This window comes from Leguminivora glycinivorella, chromosome 2 (assembly GCF_023078275.1).
Source record: "Leguminivora glycinivorella isolate SPB_JAAS2020 chromosome 2, LegGlyc_1.1, whole genome shotgun sequence".
In the NCBI taxonomy this organism is placed as follows: Eukaryota; Metazoa; Arthropoda; class Insecta; order Lepidoptera; family Tortricidae; genus Leguminivora; species Leguminivora glycinivorella.
In genome coordinates, this window is record NC_062972.1 from 979,043 (window position 1) to 995,688 (window position 16,646).

General features: G+C 35.1%; 1 protein-coding gene across 1 annotated transcript in view; it reads right to left on the minus strand.

The window, feature by feature from the left end:
- LOC125242055 (scavenger receptor class B member 1-like) overlaps positions 1–14,454 on the minus strand; it is a 31,716-nt gene extending 17,262 nt beyond the window's left edge. The window contains exon 1 of the mRNA XM_048150759.1: positions 14,287–14,454. The gene's annotated coding sequence lies outside the window, so the exon portion shown is untranslated. The remainder of the gene's footprint in view (positions 1–14,286) is intronic.
- Between the last annotated feature and the right edge of the window lie 2,192 nt (positions 14,455–16,646).

The window sequence follows — 16,646 nt, forward strand, 5'->3', positions numbered from 1 at the left end:
TGTTTTTGTGAAGGGAATGTATAGTATGAGTATGAGTATGAGTAATCTGTCAATTAGGACACCACAGACTAAACTATAAGTGCTAACTTTTCAGTGTTGGATACTCTATGGCAGTTCCGACTCAATTATAATAAGCTCATTATAATTGACTTTAGTTAACTATAATAATTTCAAAAATAGAACTTCATACAATTTCTATACTAATTTGCGATACCTGGCAAATTTTCCTGCATCTGAAACACATTTTTTTATCTGTCGCGTTATCGGCCAATCAGAGACGGTTATTACAAACAATTGGTTGCTAGGTAATTCGATGTTGATACAACGGTGAACGACTCTATTGACATTAATTTTAACTTGCATGAATGGTGATATTTCCGTCCATTGATGACGAAGATGATGACTCGTAGAAAAAGTATTGTATACAATAGTGATATAATTAAGCTTTTCACTCTCGTACCGTACTACACATGGTACTCGACTGAAAAGTTTTGTATTATATCACGATTGTATAAAATACTATTATATAAATTTCTTTCAGGATTCACTACAATGAATAAATAACAGGTACAGTCGGTCTTTTGATCGTGTGGTCCGACCCGAGTGTTGCCGTTGTCGACACGTCAATAATAATGAATCTTTTTCTATTTATGCATTAACACACCTCTGACACTGGCGATCAAATATATGAAAGAGGCGCGTTCCCCGCAGACAGTCTAAGCTCGCGTAGGTGAACGCGTACTATCCTGTGTGAATAGGCTTTAATATCATATTTTTATATTTATAGAAAAAGCAAACCGTTTGACATTTATCGTGACTTGAATTTGCAACTCACAGAAAATGATTTATTTTTATTTTTATTTCATTTAACATTAAATGGTCATTTTAGTACCAAAACTAAATTCTACGTTATTAATTTACTCGAAAACGGTACTAAATATGACCTAATAGCTAAACGGGTTCTAATAGAGTTTTTTAAAATAAAGGTATTTTAAAATTACGCTCGCGGCGTCCCGACGCCGCGCGGCTTAAAGTTTTTTTTTTATGAAACTTAACGTTAGTAAAGGTGGGTAAAAGTTATATTATTCATAACCTATATTAAATAGGCTTTCATATCATATTTTTTATTTGTAGAAAAAGCAAACAGTTTGACATTTATGATGACTTGAATTTGTAAATCGTAGATGAAAATTTCAAACTTTAAATTTTTTTTTATTTTATTTACCATTAAATCATAATTTTAGTACCAAAAATGAATTCTACGTTATTGATTTACTCGAAAACGATACCAAACATGACCTATGAACTAAACGGGCTATGTTAGAATTTTTCAAAGCAAGCCGGGTGAAGCGGTACTTTGACCCCCCCTCCCGAGCCCCAGGGGGGAGGCTCCCGAAGGCTCCCGATCTTAATCGGCTTATTTTGATATAAGGAACAACTGTGCCAAGTTTCATGCTTTGGTCAAGAAAAAGAAGGTTTGGCCTCTTTTTGTCGATAAACGTCCCCACTATTAGAAACTATTAAGGAATACCAATTTTCAAAGTATATTGTTTTTAATAAGAGTTTTGAATGATTCACGGTTATTTTCATTTGACTTATATTGACCGGGATATAGACCGTGATTACCTTTTTGATTTTGTTTTTCATTTCTATAGGCTAAGTTGAGAGTTTACCTATTAGTTATTTTTATATTTTTAATTAACATAAATTAACATGAATTCTAGGCAATATAAATACATACGTCAAAGAAGCAAAAAATGTGTATTTGAGAATGACGAACTTGGTTAAGTTGCAAATTCTGAACCGAAAACTACTACTTTATAATTTAAAAAAAAATCATAAATGTTGTACTTATACTAAGAAAAAGTTATCAAGGCATCTAGTGCCTAGAGCTGGAACTGAACCAGAGCTGTGTGCTAATTCACCGAGAGATGGCACTAATATATACTTTTAGTCGACTCTTAAGTATTGCTGAAACTATGTACGGAACTGTCGGTGGGCTTCTCCGACTCGCAATTGGTCGGTTTTTTAGTATGTTTTTTTAAGCCTGCATTGTTGTCCCACTGCTGGGCAAAGGCCTCTCTTCCTCCACTCGACCCTATCACTCGCATTTTCCCACCAGTTTGAATAACTTTTTTCCAAGTCATCGCACCATCTCCTTTTCTGCCTGAACCCCCCTACACCATCTATAGCTATGGTAGTCCGTGGGTCCCACTCGGTAACCATTTTGGCCCACCTTTCAGGATGCATGCATAAATTTAAGTAGGTAAGTTGTTTTTCATATTTCCGTAATACTTATATGAAATTTGCATATTTAAGTAAATAGAAATATAAAATGAATAATGAGATAGGTTTTATGGACAGCCTTTTTGTGAGCAAGTAAATAAATAATAAAAAATAAACATACTTAGATGAAAAAAAAATTGAAGACTAAAATAGGGTCAAGAAAAAACACAATGCAGCAGTTAATAATATTACGTTCGAAACGTCAGCGTAAATAATTATAAATTACACTCATCGAGTTAAATACTACTTCACGTTCTGTGACGTCAAAGGTCACTATAATTTATAGATCATAATAAAAAACCTTGTGTTGACATTATCATAGTCATTAAAAACGAGTTTAGATTCTAAAAAAGTAAATAACGTTTTGCGATCGAAAAAATCGTTATGTAAAGACAAAATAAATAATTAAAATTTAAACTATTCCAGTGAGACTTAAACATTATAGCCTGACAAATAAGAGTAGAAAGTAATAAGGGCGCCCCTGTCTATATAAACTGATTCGAATGTGGCAACACTGGCAACTATTTTGACACTTCTGTATGAGAAAAGTAAGTGTTGCTATGATGAAAAAAATAGTTCAATTTTTTTTCCAAGCTGTATTCAATAGTATTTTATGCAACTGGCGTTTAAGTGAGGTCAAAAAAGATGAGTGGTGTGAGTAACAGTTTGAGGCGAAGCCGAAAATTGTTAAAAAGACGCCACGAGTATTTTTTGACTCACTTAAACACCGTTGCAATGAAATATTGAATATAAAACATGCAATGAAATATTGTCTTTACGTTCCTTAAAATGGGCTGGGAAGTATCGCTTTTTGGGCGCAATAACTCGAGAGGACTGTAAAGGGATTTTATATTATTTTTTAGGCTTAGGCCTGCAAAGTAACTTTTTTTTTAATTTCGACAACATTTTTTATTTCATTGTATGTTTGAGAAAAGCACTATACATGCCTCGGCGTGAAAACGGATTGCCGGCCTCGTATCCCTATCCGGCTTCGCTCGCACGCTCGCTCGGCCGTATATACCCACTCGGCCGGAAATCCTCATTTTCCCGGCCTCTGATGTAATGTACTATTTCTACGACCATGCACTTACTTTTTAATAGTTTTCTAGAATAACATTCGTGAAATTCGCACTATTTCCTGTATTTTGAGTATTTTGACGCGTCGGCCTCCCGTCTGTTCCTGCCTCACCCTGTCGCTCGCACTCCCCCGCGTCGCCGCCAGACCCCGGTGCCCCGCGGCCCGCTATATCCCTTAAAGGCTTCCTAACAATGCTTTAAGAGCTATATCGTATGCGTGGGTGCGCGGGGCGCCGGGCGGGGGCGGGCATCTTTTATGTAGGGTTTTAACGATCTATGCACGACACTGTAAATGACGAATAACAACACGGGAGTAGAAAAAATATTTTAAACCATTTCCGAAGATCTTTGTAGTCTTTGTACGAGTGAAGGCGGGGTCGTTACTCTTTGAAAAAGATCCTCGGAAATGAATTGAAACATGTCGAGCGTTATTTCGACCTAACGTGACCTAACCAAATTAAACATGAGTAACACGCTTAAAATATTATGAAGAATTAAAATAGCGGTAATTTTTTGAAATTATTGTTTTATAAGATCTGTATAAAAAAATTAATGATATTACTAACACAAATAAATTAACCACATTAATAGAATAACAATAGTATTAATTGGTTATTGCAAACTAAATAAAATAATAGGTGCCATTCATTTATCACGTGAGACGTGAGACCATTAAGGGGCGGTACTAGCCACGACCAAATGCAGACTCACCAAGTCTACCAAAACTACTTATGTAATAGGTTCAATAATTTATAATTGTATTCCATTCCAAATGACATTCAAAATTTAGAAAATGATAATTGTTTTATAAAGAATTGAAGAAATGGTTAATCAAAAATGCATTCTACGATGTACACGAATTTTGTAACATTTCAACATTAACGTAATTATGTATCCAATTGTTATTCTTATTATTTTTATAATTTTATGATTTCTCATGATTGTACCTATGCAAACATTGACTGCCATTATTCTAAAATTTTAAATTTGTATATATAAACTGTAACTGTTGACGTGTAATGATCTGTACATTTACGAAATAAATGAATATGAATATGAATACGGGAGATGGAAAATTGAACGAGTGTATTTTTGTCAACTGTGGGATGGGAAAAAAGTGAAATTAATTACTTTTTAACGTCGTTTAGTCAGGCTTTGCAAATTACGTATATTTGCATGGTAGGTAATAATCACAAAAGCAGTTTAGAAAACGTAACAAAAATAGAAAAACGGTTTCCATAATTTATAATAGTCATTGGCTACTGTAGTGTAAGTAGTATTGTAGAAACCTACCTACTTAGGGGAAGGTGAGGTAATACGATCCCTGGAGGTCAAACGATCCCCCGCCCTAAATCAGAGACAACTAGTGCCATCTATCCAAATGCGCTTTAAACATGTTCCCCGCGCCTGAGCCAGTCACCTCTCCAAGTGTCATGGCGGTGCGAGAGCTCGGCGTGATTCTATTAAAAAATAATCAAAAAGTGTGGCTCTGATCTAAGATAAGCCTGTTTTTGAACTTTCATTACTTTATTCATGTTCGTATTTATTGAAATATTGTGTTATTTGAGGGTATTAATATCGGTTAGCTAATATTTAAGCCATGTTTGATCACCGCACGCGTTATTTGAAGGTTATAATTTGATCGATATCTAGAAATTTGGTGTTTGGGGCAAAACGATGCCTTTCTATGTGTTTAAAATGATCCCTGGAATCATTTTACCCCATTAGTATTTGTTATTTTTACAGATCATGCCGCGAATTTATATACGCAAAAGTAATCGCCTAAATTGGCTTGAAGAACAAAATGCAGAAGGCATTAGATGCCGTCAGAGATGGCATGCCTTACAAAACTGCAAGTAGAGTTTAAGGTCCCGGTGATGGCTTTAAAAGAAAGAGCCAAAGGTAAATAAAATAGCTGTAGGCTCCGCTAAAAAGCTAGGTCGCAAACAAACTGTGTTTAACTTAGAACAAGAACAGGAACTGGTTGATTACATTAAGGACATGGAGTCTAGAATGTACGGACTGACCACACAGGATGTTTTAAGCTTAGCTCACGAACTGGCAGAAATAATTGACCTCATCCATTTTCTGAAGAAAAAGGAAAAGTTGGACTTGAATGGCTTCGTTGATTTAGTTTAGACGTAGACATCCGGACATTACGATGCGTGCCCCAGAATCGATGTCTTCTGCTCGGGCGCGAGCCTTTAATAAGGCCTGTGGTGGACAAATTTTTTCGACTTTCGCAAATGTGCAAGCAAAACATTATTTTCCACCCCATCGGATATTTAATGTTGACGAGACGAGTATATGCACTGTCCCAACAAAAAACTCGAGAGTGTTTGCACAAACGGGCCGTAATAAAATGCCGGGCCGTAATAAATAAAGGGCCGGGTTTAAAATGATCCCTGGGATTATTTTACCCCTACCCCAGGGATCATTTTATACAAGGGTGTGTATAAAATGATCCTTTACTAAACTTTATCAAAAACCTCTAATACTATAAAAATACACACATATAATAAAAAACAAGTGTGCAGTTACAACGTCAAGTAAGTTTACTACCTACAACAATAGAAATCTTGCGGTTTTTGTCTTCAGCTTTAGCCACAGTTAAGTTTTTCCCTTAAGGGAATCATTATACCTCACCTTCCCCTAGTTGACATTTTTGTTAAAGAACAACGTTTAGTAAAAAAAACCGGCCAAGAGCGTGTCGGGCCACGCTCAGTGTAGGGTTCCTTAGTTTTCCGTATTTTTCTCAAAAACTACTGAACCTATCAAGATCAAAACAATTTTCCTAGAAAGTCTTTATAAAGTTCTACTTTTGTGATTTTTTTCATATTTTTTAAACATATGGTTCAAAAGTTAGAGGGGGGGGGGGACGCATTTTTTTTCCTTTAGGAGCGATTATTTCCGAAAATATTAATATTATGAAAAAACGATCTTAGTAAACCCTTATTCATTTTTGAATACCTATCCAATAATATATCACACGTTGGGGTTGAAATGAAAAAAAATATCAGCCCCCACTTTACATGTAGGGGGAGTACCCTAATAAAACATTTTTTTCCGTTTTTTATTTTTGCACTTTGTCGGCGTGATTGATATACATATTGGTACCAAATTTCAGCTTTCTAGTGCTAACGGTTACTGAGATTATCCGCGGACGGACGGACGGACGGACAGACAGACATGGCGAAACTATAAGGGTTCCTAGTTGACTACGGAACCCTAAAAAACGAACATACTGTGCTAGTAGGCATATATTGATTTAAACTAACACGATCTTCACTCATATTATTAAATTAAAACGGGACTTAATCGCGTAAAACTTACGTTTTATATTTAACCCGACGTTTCGGACATGACATTACGTCCGTGGTCACGGGTAGACTGGCTGGGAGTTGTATCAACATCTTCTAGCTGTACGAGTTTTTCGAACTACCCGCACTTGATTGTCATCAGTCACTTTTACGCTAGGGTTGCCACTCTGCCTACATACAACACTCACGACATCCGATGGTATGAGACGGGAAGTTTTCTCACGTTTACACTTGCTAATCACTGGATTCCACGAAGATGAAATCCCTTGCCCTTCATTTTGATTGAAATTACGATGTTTCCTGATTTCAATCGCTTCACGTACTTTCCTGCTATAGTAAAGACGTTCAGTTGAAAGGACTTTGGGATTATGCAGTTCAATCCAGTGGTTCGGTCCTGACTCTAGCAAATGCTCGGCAACCGCAGACTTATTTATTTGTCGTTTTTTGACCGCCGCGATATGTTCTTTGACCCTTTCCGCTATGGTGCGTTTGGTTTCTCCAATATAAGAACTACCACAGCTACAGTCAATCTTATAAACGCCTGGCGTCTGATATGGAATAACATCCTTTGCTGACCTTAGTTGCCCCGCCACCTTCGACAACGGCATGTACACAGTCTGTATCGAATACTTCTAAAAAAACGTAAAATAACGTTAAACGTAACGTTAAATATAAAACGTAAGTTTTACGCGATTAAGTCTAGTAGGCATACTTTATAAAATATACATGTTTTTCAGCATTTTTTATGAAATAAATACGAAATAAACGGATACATGTTTTTAACATACGGTAACACGATATGTATTTAAATGTTTCGTTACGTGGCAGATGTTTTCACTCATAATATCGTACGATGTCCAATTGTTGTTAGGTACATTGCTAAAAATTGTATGAGTATTTGCGAATAGTATTGAGCGAACTAAGAACTATTTGGGTTTTAAGGATAAATAGATATTACCATGTAAAAATCGTTCATAGTTTCATAATTTTAGCTTTTGAGCAAATTTGCCTCCGTTACTTATATTCATATTTTTATTTATATGGGGCATGCGCGGAGCCTAGGTTAGCCGTACAAATAGACCACGTGACCTCCCTCCTGGGGCCTGGGCCTTTACCACGTGACCCCCCCCCCCCCTCCATTAAACATGAAGCTGAATCCGCGCTTGATATGGGGCGATTATTAGTAGGGTTAAAATACTTAAAATCAATACAATCCTGCGTTCTAAACCATCAAAATTACTACTTAAATTCGAGGCAGTCAAATAATGATTCAAAAACCGGCCAAGAGCTTGTCGGGCCACGCTCAGTGTAGGGTTCCGTAGTTTTCCCTATTTTTCTCAAAAACTACTGAACCTATCAAGTTCAAAACAATTTTCCTAGAAAGTCTTTATAAAGTTCTACTTTTGTGATTTTTTTCATATTTTTAAACATATGGTTCAAAAGTTAGAGGGGGGGGGGCACACTTTTTTTTTCTTTTAAGAGCGATTATTTACGAAAATATTAATATTATCAAAAAAACCGGCCAAGAGCGTGTCGGGCCACGCTCAGTGTAGGGTTCCGTAGTTTTCCGTATTTTTCTCAAAAACTACTGAACCTATCAAGTTCAAAACAATTTTCCTAGAAAGTCTTTATAAAGTTCTACTTTTGTGATTTTTTTCATATTTTTTAAATATATGGTTCAAAAGTTAGAGGGGGGGGACGCACTTTTTTTTCCTTTAGGAGCGATTATTTCCAAAAATATTAATATTATCAAAAAACGACCTTAGTAAACCCTTATTCATTTTTAAATACCTATCCAACAATATATCACACGTTGGGGTTGGAATAAAAAAATAAATCAGCTCCCACTTTACATGTAGGGGGTTACCCTAACAAAACATTTTTTTTTTCACTTTTTATTTTACCACTTTGTTGGCGTAATTGATATACATATTGGTACCAAATTTCAGCTTTCTAGTGCTAACGGTCACTGAGATTATCCGCGGACGGACGGACGGACAGACAGACATGGCGAAACTATAAGGGTTCCTAGTTGACTACAGAACCCTAAAAAAGCACGTTTACGTTTCTGGGGACCGATTTTTGAATCTCGAAGGCAAGAATTCGCCGTTCGAAAGTCTGTGGAAACGACGTAATGCTATTTTTGAAAAAGGGCGGCTAGTCCACTCGTTTTTGATCCAATTAGTAGATTTTAAATCGCTAATAGTGGAGATATTATTGAACGAAATTCACGAAATCGAATAGTCGACATTCAAAAATCGGCTCCCTGTTCTTTGAAATTACTATATAACTGAAGTGCATTTTAATGAAATAGAGTATTAAAAATGCGCGCTATGACGCGGTGGAGTTTAACTTAACACACCAGCAAGGGAGGATTCACTGAAGGGGTCCTGACGGGGGTCAATGATCCCCTTCCCCCGGGGGCCTAGGAATTGTCTAGAAATTTACACGTGACCCTATTCTGAAAACGAAGCTCGCCTCGTCCTTGCTGACAACTTGCAGTGATAATACGATGAATTAACTATAAGATAGTGACCTTACTAGATCAACCGTTGGAGAATATGTTGAAACTGCGGAAAACAAACCCGTTTTAATCTTGTTTTCAAATGAATAGATTTGACCCAGGACCTTCACCTTGGTACGTCAAAATTACGCATTCATAACTCTTATTACAATATGCTAAGGTTTATTTAGGTATTGAATAGTTATTTACTTGACAGTTTCTATAAAAAAAAATACAGATTTAAGTACCTACTTTTATTGATTGACATAGGTATATCTGCGTTATTAGAGTATTTTATTATTTACAAAATATTTACTCATCAAAGAACCTACATGAATTTACAAATAAATTATAACGAACAATGAACCCGATTTCATAAATATATTTACAAAAACTAAATTATTAATTATTACAAACATTGTTTATTTATTTAAATTAATTTATGAATAACATATTAAGTTTTCGTTTTTACAAGTAAGATATATTTTCTTAACTGTTGTAACGCATTTAAGTATATACCTTTGTTTTGGTAAAAAAAAACTTATTATGTTTAAAATTAAGCATTTTATGTGGAATTTACCAGTTTTTTTCGGTAGTTTCCATTGTTCATTATTCTACCCTTAGGGTCAAGAACTTAAGAATTATAGAAAAAAAAAACAATTGCCTTTGTGTAAGTACCCTGTGTTTATCCCCTAGATATACTACGCCCGCTGAACAAACATAATTATAAGCTATGTGTGTTCAGCGGGCGTAGCACACTAGTTCGATAAACTTTATCCCATCGATGCGTCCCTATCGCACTTACCAATAGTGCGAAAAGGACGGCCTGACGTTATGTCGTTTATCGCGCGACCATGCTTGCCTGCCTGGTCGTACAGCCACCGGCATAAAGAAGTGATGATTTCTGTTTCTTATCGCTTTTACTCGTTTGACAATTTCGTATGGCATTTCAGACAAGACGTTAACTTAACATGACAAGGTACAGAAATCCTCACTTCTTTATGCCGGTGACTGTATATATGTCGCAGGGAAATGGCCAAAACAGAGATTTGATCAAATCTCTAAGGGATATGATCAAATCACGCAGGATGTCAAAATGGCAAATTCATTTTATCATTTCTCTTGAAAATTTCAGTCATTTGACTAAATCCCTGACTTTGTTTAGTGAAATCACAAAATCGGCCAATAGACACGCCACGTTTTGTCATTTCACTAGATTTGTTTAGGGATTTGATAAAATCCCTGAACCACGACAGCAAGTTGACGAAACGAGCTTATAAAGTCAACTAGTTTTATCATTTCGCTAAACAAGTTCAGTGAAAAGTCAAAATGTTTTAATAAATAAGAAAATAATTAAAAATGAAACATTTTTAGCTTTGTTTCTTCACTTATTCTATTTTTTTTCGTATTTATAGAAAAAAAAAACCTCTTTAAACGGATTCAATTACTTAAAATGTCTTCATGGATCAGATAGCAGGGTAAAATGAGTACTGTAAAGAAATCGCCCACTAATTTTACCAGTGCAGTCAGTCAATGCGGGGCAGCTTGTGTCGAGCTGTTGGGGAACAGCGACCTCACGTACCCACGTGCTCCTGGGAGTTCTGTTAGATTTAGATTCCATTACTTAACTCTCAAATAGTCCTTACACCCTGGCGGGTGCTACCTCTGCGTTCGTCCCATTCCCATGACACGGACAAGGGCAGCATCTGCTCGTTGTACACCTTACATTTCATTAAAGCCTCTACATGTTGGCTTCAGTTCCGCGCACGCCTCCCAAAGGTCCGGAATACCCTATGGTTTTCATGATGGGATAGACATGTATTATATTCTTTGATAGACATACAAATAATTATGTTTCAGTTTACAACCACCTAGTATTTGATTAAAATAGCTGGTTTTAAAAAGAAGTTTAATAGCTATTTTGACATTTTATTTTACCATTTCACTAATCTAGTTAGAGATTTAATGAAATCAAGTGACAAAGGCAAGAATTTAATAAATCAAATTGGATATATTAGATTATTGCCTTCGTCAATTCACGAAACCAGTTCAGAGATTTGATCAAATCACCATATACCAGTTGAGACTTTATCATTTCCCTGAATTTGTTTAGCGACATGTTAAAACTAGTCGACTTTTTTAATACGTTTCGTCAACTTGCTGTCGTGGTTCAGGGATTTTATCAAATCCCTAAACAAATCTAGTGAAATGACAAAACGTGGCGTGTCTATTGGCCGATTTTGTGATTTCACTAAACAGTGTCAGGGATTTAGTCAAATGACTGAAATTTTCTAGAGAAATGATGAAATGGATACGTCATTTTGACATCCTGCGTGATTTGATCTAGAGAAATGATGAAATGGATACGTCATTTTGACATCCTGCGTGATTTGATCATATCCCTTAGAGATTTGATCAAATCTCTGTTTTGGCCATTTCCCTGCGACATATACATATTTTGTCACGTTGTCCGCATCTAAGTATACTTCTTAATACCTTAATTGTACCTTCCGCTTCTTGATAACTTATATTTAGTGTAAGAAATATAAGTGCTATAATTTCTGTAATATGATTTATTATGTCAATAAATTAATAACCACAAAATTTAAATTTTGAAAAAACCCCCGATTGCGACATAGTAGACCGATTTTCATGAAACATGGCTAAGAACACTCCCGACTAACTCAGCTTTCAGACAAAAACAAAATAAATCTAAATCGGTTCATCCGTTCGGGAGCTACGATGCCACAGACAGACACACACACACAGAGAGACAAACAAACAGACAGACAGACAGACAGAAGGAGTGACAGACAGACAGACACGTCAAACTTATAACACCGTCGTTTTTGCGTCGGGGGTTAAAAACAATAGAGTGTAAGTACAATTAAATCAGTCAAGATTTTTGTTTTAAAAAACCAATGAATTTATTTGGACGACCGGTCTGGCGTAGCGCGTAGTGACTAGTGACCCTGCCTGCTACGCCGCGGTCCCGGGTTCGAATCACGGTAAAGGCATTTATTTGTGTGATGAGCACAGATATTTGTTTTGAAAACGTTGATTAGTATAATAGTCTATGTATAATTTTTCCAATATTAGGGGTCATATATTTATTACGTGAGAAAAGGTGGAGGTGGGTTAATAAAATGTACATACCTATTTGGATAAGGGTAGACAAAAGACAATGTTTTACTAAGTTTGAACGTCACTTTTAATGTATTTGTAAAAAAAATTGAATTTGCAATGTACCTATGTATTTTGTGTTATAATGTAACGTTGTATTTTGTATTAGTCATCCATTATCAGTTTTACAATTAGATATATTAATTACATAGGAATACTAATTGTCAAATAATGGCGAAAACAAAGAAAAGTACAGTAACATAATCATAAATATGGCAGCTAGGCCATGTGACCCCCAAGACGGAGCTTTTTTGTTTTTGTCGGTGCTGCCAAAAAGCACATGTGACAAAGATAATAAAGGTAACGGAAGGGTAAGTAAGGCGAGAGGAATGGGAAAGCCAACGAAACATGTCAAATTTAACGGAAATAAATAACACCTTTTTGTACCTTTTGGCGTAGAAATTATAGGTCCATGGGGTCCCAGCTTGAACAAGTTGTTCACAGAAATCGCGAAGCGTCTGGTTGAGGTAACTGGTAACTGAAGAGCTGGCGACTTCCTCGCACAACGTATCAGCATTGTAATACAGCGAGGAAATGTCGCCAGTATCCTTGGTACAATGCCTCAAGGGCCTATTTTAGACATTAGCTAGCTTTTATGTTTAGTTTCGCTTAGTTTCTTATATAATTATTAAGTGAATATGTTCATGTAAATAAAGAATTCCCTACTTTAGACAAAAAATATTGAATAACACGATATATAAATTAGTTAGTTTTGTAACAGTATTCAAAATATTAAATACCGGTTAAGAAATATTTATATCCATAATTACCGGTATGTTAATATTATCCGTTGTCGACATTGGGGCCGGACAGTTCAAACACAATACGCATGTATCTTAGATAAAATAACGAGATTAACTTAGATTTTTTTTCCATTGTTTCAGTGCATTTTATTGTATAATAGCCTCAACAGGTCACAGTGATTGTTTACCGACAACAGTTGTTTCATAATCGAGCTTTGAAATCGTCTCACTGCATGTGTTTAGTAACAGAACATTTTTATAAGTATTGAGTTATTTAGTATTAAGTATAATGACGATTTATCCGACGTGAAAAGTAGGATGTACACGTACATTGTCCATTGTACAGCCAAGGTAATAATATTTACTTATAGATGATGTACACGGTTTTATTGCTTACGTTAAGGTTGTGGATACATGTTTTTGGCACTTGTCCGCATCTATATTTAATACCTCGACTATAAAATTATAGTGTAGGACTAGGAACCCTAATGAATTGAAACACGCATTTTCAGAGGCTTGGACTTTATATTTATAGTTATAGAGGCTTGGACGACCGGTCTGGCTCAGTCGGTAGTGACCCTGCCTGCTAAGCCGCGGTCCTGGATTCGAAGCCCGGTAAGGGCATATATTTATTTATTTTCCCCTCACTAGCTCGGAAACCCGCGTTTTGTCCTTTAATACCAGCGGGTAAACAACATACAACACGCCTGTATCCCATGAAGGGGTAGGCAGAGCACATGAAACTACTCAAGTTTCAGTGCCACTCTTGCGGCCAAAAACCAGCGGGTAAAAACGCATTTTATCCACTAGTGGGTAAAGTAAGGTAAGGTAAGGTTAATTTCGACTATATAGAGAATTTAGTCGAAATTAACCTTAAATTAAATAGAGAATTTAGTCGAAATTAACCTTAAATATAAATGCCCTTACCGGGATGTGGATTATCAACCAATTATTATAGATATTTCTCGTAAATGAATAGCTACGTAATTGAATTAAATGTTTTTATTTGTGTTTGTGATTTTTATTATTTATAATTCTTATGAATTAAATTTTCGTAATTTTAATTAATAATATTAAAATTACTAACCCTAACCCCATAGACTGTTTTAACAAATTAAACTCGATTTAAAATTTTATAATTAATTAAAATAAAATTAACATAATTTAAACTCACCTGAAATTTAAAAGAAAATTTTTTGTTGTATCCTGTATTTTTCTATACACTGTTTCCAATTTTCATAGTCACACTCGCGTCCGCATACTGTAGGTTTTCACTTTTCCGTGAATTTTCGGAATTTTCGCGAGTCCGCGCGACGACCGGTGCGCGCGAGTCTTGTTATGGTCTGTGACCAATGACTTACATTTTTCGATGTTACCTGACATGATGTCATTGTTAAGGCGGAGTGCGGCAAGAAACGTAATACGTAGCTGATACGCCCCCTTAGTTGTGCGTGAGAATATAAATTGATGTAATTCATTAGTATACAAGTAATTAGTATCTAAATAAAATAATTAAAAAAGAAAATATGACTGTTTCCTTAAAGTAAACTGATTTTTTTTAAATAAGCCAAGATTTATCAGGCTTTTCATCATCTTGACTGTACCTACCTCTATAACAATACATGATTTATTTGCCTTCAAATATTACTGTTTCAAAATGTATAATTTTTATATTTTATGTTTGTAATAATTATGTAGATAAAATTGAAAAAAAAAATCAGGTTCTTTGCTTTCTTTTTAAATTAAACTACACTCTTGTAATTCAATTTCACTAAATTGTAATATCAATTTCTGTCCTCTAGCGGCAAAGTGTCAAATTTCAAGCCGCTATGCTAAACGAAGTCACCGCTTCCTGGCTCCGTCAGACAGAATATACACACCTTGGCCAGTAAATAGGTAAGTCTTAGATTACATGTTTCTGACCTCGGCTCCATCTCGGCCAACAATTACACGTGACCTGTGACATTTCTTACATCAATGGCCAAGGTATGTTATTTACTACTATATTAAATTATCCAGTAAAACAAGGTTTAAAAACTTATACACGGTGTTTCCGGTATCACTCAAAACCTCAGACACCCCAACTGATTTTTATTTTTTTAAACTCATCTAGAGTATTCATCTTTTAATCTGATCGTTACTTTTTTTTAAATTGAATTTTTAATTTTCTGTACAGCTCTACTTGACTTTTAGCTCTACACTCAATAAAATAATTGCTAACTACCATCATAAACCATAACACTATTTATTTGTGTACGTTACTGCAACGACATAAGGTTTACCAATAGACAGCTAAGATGTCACTGTAAAACACTTTAAAGCTTTGTCACAGTAAACTTCAAATTGAACAGGTAATCGCAGTAAGCAAATAAACTCAATATTCAAAATGACAAGGTTGTAATTAGGTACGAGTTCAATTTGTTAAGACTTATGATAAACATTAAGATTAAACTGACAAACAACGTCAAACTAGTAGCGGAAAAAATAATCGTCCAAGTAACCGGCCAGTATTAATACCCCTAAATACTGAAAAAAGGTAAACAACCTCTAGCAATGCGATATACACAATGTTGTATTACGAGTACAATAGAATGGGCACGTAAAAAATAATTAATAATACTAATTTAAATAAAAATATTACCCCCATCAAGATATAGCTCAATCGATTCTACTCTCGATTCTGAACAAACTGTTTTCAGGTTTTTAGTGTTAAGTGAAACACGGTGTATAAGAAAAAATCTACAATGATAAAAATTATTCTATTAATGATAAAAATTTGGTTGTACTGTTCGTAGCAAACGGAAAATATAAATACCTACAAGTACTTGCTAGTTTTATTGTCCTATATTTACCTATTATAAAAATTATCGGAACAAAGATTCTGTTTAATTACAATAAATTGATGATTAAAACGGGATGTTTATAAAATAAGTAGGTAGTAGGTAGTGTTGACGACCGGTCTGGCCTAGTCCCGGGTTTGAATCCCGGTAAGGGCATTTATTTGTTTAATGAGCACAGATATTTGTTCTTGAATCATGGAGGTTTTCTATGTATATAAGTATTTGTATATTATATATATCGTTATCTGAGTACCCATTACACAAGCCTTCTTGAGCTTACCGTGGCACTCAGTCAATCTGTGTAAGAATGTCCTATGATATTTATTTATTAAGTACTGGGTCTGTAGTTATACTTTATAACAAAATTTATACATACCTAACGAAAAATATGAAAACAAAAATTTTATATTTTTCGTTATCGTTGTTAGAGGATGTCACATTTACATTGTGTTTGGTTTCAGAAAATGATCTCTAAGGAAAAGTGATCATACATTTGGCTACGGGACCCTAAAAAATTATAAGTGCCCTATCTAACAAAATAATAATATTACCTTTTTTAAAATAGGCATCGTAATTTTCAAATTTGCAAGTGTACACTGACGTTTATGTAGTTTTGCGAAATGGACATGACACCTGTCACATCGAAATTGAAAATAAACTAGTCGATTACCAATTCAATGAATTTTTTACCGCC